This window comes from Sinocyclocheilus anshuiensis, unplaced genomic scaffold (genome assembly GCF_001515605.1).
Source record: "Sinocyclocheilus anshuiensis isolate Anshui unplaced genomic scaffold, SAMN03320099.WGS_v1.1 scaffold180, whole genome shotgun sequence".
NCBI classification, from domain to species: Eukaryota; Metazoa; Chordata; class Actinopteri; order Cypriniformes; family Cyprinidae; genus Sinocyclocheilus; species Sinocyclocheilus anshuiensis.
Genome location: NW_015554093.1, coordinates 1681054 through 1686401, shown reverse-complemented (window position 1 = coordinate 1686401; position 5348 = coordinate 1681054). Strand labels below are relative to the sequence as shown.

General features: G+C 35.8%; 1 protein-coding gene across 3 annotated transcripts in view; it reads left to right on the top strand.

Moving 5' to 3' along the window:
• LOC107669357 (neurexin-1-like) overlaps positions 1 to 5348 on the top strand; it is a 414348-nt gene that overhangs the window by 361359 nt on the left and 47641 nt on the right. The window lies entirely within an intron of this gene.

The window sequence follows — 5348 nt, the reverse complement described above, 5'->3', positions numbered from 1 at the left end:
ATCCTCCGATTTATAGGCTACTTATCAATCCTGTTTTTATCATCATTATAATTTAAAAAATGAATAAATTCAGAACAGGATTATAATATAATTCTATTTTAAATAAGACAGAAATATTTTTTCTACAACAACAACAACAGTAGTGTTTACAACAGCAAAACCACCATACCCTGTAAACTCAATAATAATAATAGGCCTAATTTAATTCCGTTTCTATTTTCAGAGTGATTAAGAGGTGCAAAGAACTATTTATTTAACTTTTAAACTTAAAATGGTCTTTTCTGTTCTGTGTTTCTTTTTCAAAACTGCATCACGGCATTTGCTGCATCCGTTTCGATACATGTCTCAGCAAGGAGCACAGCCCTAAAAGCCGTGCTCCATGTGCCCCTTTTATACTTTGAGCACCTGCCCCTCCAAAGGTCTCTGCACGGCCCTGTGTGGCTTTATATGTAATATTTTCATTGGCAAAATTGAGCAAAAACAGACAATATTGTATTTAAAATATAACGCAATATTAACTTCTTGTTTACTGAACTGTTGTATAAAATCACATTTGCACTCATGTTATTTGGGACAAAAACAACATTCTGGTGATATTGCTCTCACTGCTCATGATATTAATATTATAATATATATATAAATTATAATATGATATAAATATGAGACAAAAACTCATACAGTGTAATTTTTTGGCAAAATATCTTGAATTTTAGGGACACATAATTGCATTTATGGACTACATCACACAGTGTTTGACAACAGCCACATGTATGAAATGTAAGATGACGTACAGGTCTGGGGTGGGGCCAGTGCATTAACTGCATTAAAATATTTTAATTGTATTATTTTTAATTAATTATATTAATGCATTGAATTGACAGCCCTAATATATACAGTGTATATATATATATATATATATATATAATGCAAAGAAATATTGCTAATGTGGGAAAAGGACCACTTCTTTTGGAGCCAGATGTCCTTCTAGTGTAGACATGATACAGAGCTGAAACTTACCACTGACATCCTAAGATTTTAAGTAAAGTGGAGACATGCTGTGTTCACGCCATGTTATAATAACCATAATTACTAGATGACAACTCTGGACGTTCTACTTGGGGCGGTTCATGTCCTCTGACTTAGAATTATGTATTTTAATGGCAACACTATTAGCACAAAAATGAAACTCTACGATTGAAGCAATCAATAGACAAAGCCACAGTACTACAAATAATAGTCATTATGCAAGTGGCTTATTAATAATGTTATAGGTTATTTTTAGTGGAACATTAGACAGTTATTCAACTATGTGCTACACTGTAAAAAATGACCGTGGATTTAACGGTAAAAGACTGTAAAAATGCTACTACGGTAAAATTCCGGCAACCACAGCTGCCGGTTTTTTACCGTAAATTTTACGGAATTTTTTTTACAGTGTAGCTACATTAAACTGTATGGTATGTTTGCTTGTGTGAACGCTTTTTACAATCCGGAATCTCGTAATTACAGTAATTTCAACATGTCATGATTCTGCTGTGAAAAAAACTGTAGTATGTATTATATCTGGAGGCTTTTGTGTGAGCAATGCTTCTGACATAGTTTTTGCCATTTCCATTCACTGACAGGGAAACTGATGCAAATTGACTTGGATAAAAATCTTACGTTGAATCATTTTGGAGAATGCTTCAGGGGCTCCAGACATATGAAACTATATTCATGGATCAAATGATAAATAGAAGCTACGTCCTTACATTCAATTCCCCTTGATAAGATCCAAATACACCTCCTTCGCCACCCAGGCAGATAGGAGAAAATTACCCCAAAAATGATGGAATCATTAATCGCTGAACAGTTCATGAAGAAAACACCATGCCCCTTCATATTACTTTAGCCTATTAAAACAACATAGTGCTGAGATAGTATGACGGTAGATCAAGCTTGTAAATGCCTCGTTGACCTCTTGGCTTATTACTTGCAATTATATTTCAAGGGAGTAAAAAAAGATGCATTTTAATAAGGTTCCTCCGAATGAATAATTAATTCAGCGTGAACTGTCGACTTTCACACTGTGAGCCTCCATGGCAGCACAGCCATAAACAGTCTGAGAGCAGCTGCTCTGCCAGACACAGACTGGGGCTTGTTTTCAGAAACTTCTTCCTCTTGTCACAGGCACAAAGCACAACAGTCTCCCATTCTGTGGGCTGAAGGATGGATCTGTGGAGGATTTTTTACATCATTTCTGATGGCTTTTTCCCTGTGTTGGTATCTATCAGAATGGTGATATCCAATGTGGGGGACACATGTACCTCATGGGGATTCTGTATTGCTATACATGTAGCTGTGGACACAGTTCCTTTTTAAGGAAAGAATATATAAATATCAATAATAAAATAAAATATTAATAAGTAATATATTTAATATATTTGAATTATGAATATAATGTATAATTTTATGCAATTTTATAAGATTATAAATTTGCATCAGTCAAATTTGTGGTAGAATTCAGTATGTGATATTTAGTAGTTCACCCCCCAAAAAAGAAAAAATTCTGTTAATTTACTCACCCTCAGGCCATCCAAGATTAAGGTGACTTTTTTCTTCATTATAACAGTAAAGAAGATTTTTAGCTAAAACCGTGGTGCTTGGTGATTCATAAAATGCAAGTCAACAGCTACCATCACTTTGAGAGTCAAAAAAATATATCAGGCAACATAAAATTAATACCTGTGGCGATATATTGAGGTCTTATGAAGTGATCGAATGAAACAATCAGTCATGAACATTATTTACAACATTATACGTGTAAAAATGTAAAATAATAAGTGACCACATATTGTTTGCAAAATTAATTATAAAATTTACCAAAAATTACATGATTAATTATCATTGCATTGATCATAAAAGACAGGAGAATTAAATAATAATAATGTAATTTTTTTTCTGAAATGTTCCTTCCTTATAATTAATATTAATACTTTATTGTTTATGCTGATAAAGGCTAACATATTTGAGCCTTACTGATGGGGCTGTCAGAAAAAAAAAAAAATTTGGGAAACACTGTATCCAAAAAAACTCTGTCCTCAGTATGCCAGTCCAAGGCGATGGCATTAACCTTGATTACAGTGCTCTGTGATTTGGTTTGTGTTGTAAATAATATTCGGTTGTATATAAAAACGAGTCTGTAAACTTTATGGTAGACATAAACAGCGAGTTATGAAGGAGAGGTGTGGCAAATAGCATGTGAGGTTTCACGCTGCTCTCAAGACAACTCAGCTTACGCCTCAAAATTTGTCCTTCATGTACCAGGATTTACATGAGCTTGTAAATTACAACCAAGGACAGATAATCCAATTGGTCGTGAGCATGACAGGTGTATGGAATGACTGACTACGGTGGGCGTAGCAGATCCCGGCGGCCCTTAGGCAGCTGACTTCAGGGTTTTCCCTCTCCTTCTCTCCTACTACTCATCCCTCTTTCTCTCTCTGATAATGTTGCTTTGGTTTGTAGCATCGTTTCTCTGAGGTTAGATGATAACTGAGCAGAAACAGAGCAGGCTGATGAATGAGACAGATCCAGGGGTTGTTACGGCTTGTAATAAATAGTAGACTTATTTTGTATTCCGGGTGGGTGCGTATTGATCTGGCCTCCTCTATTTTGTTGGCATCATGTGTTGAGGGTGCCCCAGGGTTCACCTGCCCACCTGTCAGGGGCACAGAGTGATGGATTAATAGAGCTTTATGGTCTTGGTGGCCATGTTAACCGAACACCTAGGACCCCTGGAGAGAGGGCTTGAAATGGAGTGTAGATGCCACCCCAGACTGTGACCCATTGGTCATGACATCAGCACGGCCAGGTAGGTGAACTTGTGCCCCTGCTGCCCTCTGCCAGCTGGCATAGACATCAAAAAGAGAATGCGGACAGGATGGCAGATGCTTCAGTGGCCATTTGCTGTTGTACTTCTGTTTGTTTACACTGGTACATGATTTCAATACAGAAACAGTGAGATTCACTTCCTGTGATTTGGCTGCTGGTAATTACAGCTGTGCTGATATTCAGAACAAAAGCATGTTTTTTGGAGTGTGTTATTGTTTTTATTCAAGAATTCAAGAAAAAAAAAGTTAATATTGAGTAACTTACTTTATAAACATAATATGGCCAGTTATGTAATTATGTGAATTTTTGCATCATCAACAGAAATAGTTCCAAAACACCAGCATGAACCATTTCTTATCTCTAAGTGGTGGTTTTGTTCCTGAATGAATCACTGTTTCAATTTGCTGAACAAATGTTTTAGTGTCTCACTCATTAAGACAGCCACTTGTTGCATCCTCTGAATGAATCAGTGTGTTTGAACAAATCAATTTAATAATATACCTAATATTCGTTAGAATGCATCCAGTACTATCCCATGAGGCCATGGGAGAGGATTTGTCAATGGCTGTAAAGTGACATAACTGGCACTTACAGGTAACATGACAATGTCAACATGACAAATGTAGCATATCTAGATTGCATTCATACTACACGCATCCATACTATTTTGAGCATTCTTTTTTAAATGTTTGCAAAGTAATTATTTAATCTAAAGAAGTACCTAGTCAGAGAGTTTGCAGTTTTGGATGAAGCCACTCATTTGTTTAATTCCCGAGTGAATCAGTGGGTTTGAATAAATAGGTTGGATGAATGATTCAATGACTCACTCATAAATACAGTCACTTCTTTGTTCCTGAATGAATCAGTGTGTTTGAACGAATTGTTTGAGTTATTGATTCAATGACTCACTCATTAACAGAAATCCCCACCAGTAATGAAAAACGTCCCAGTGCTGTTGAACTGTTATATCAGCACTTTTGAAACAGCAGTTAAAACAGAACTAGCTGTTGTATAACAGGACAAAAGCTTAGAGAGATGTTTCAAACAATTCCATTTACATCATTTAAAGCTACAAAAGATCTCTGGCAATGTAAAATGAAGGAGCTGGAGCGCCTCCCACTATAATTAGCTGCTCCCACCGTGTGTTTGACTAATAGGCAGATTAAATTGGCCTTTGTCAATCACAGCCCACTGTAAGCCTCCTTCATTAAGCAACTTTAGAAAGCACCCTGTGGCAAAGGCCATCTCTATGGAAGGGAATCAGGAGTAGAGCACAAAAGAACAGTTTAACTCTCTTATTAGAATATTCACACATTTTGCTGGCAAATTTTATATTCATTGCTCTTGGGGAGTTATTCAGTGGATTACTTTTGAATTTGATCTTGCCAGCCTTTACGAATATATTATATATATATATATATATATATATATATATATATATATATAAAAGCATGATAGTCCACCCCTAGCCCTAA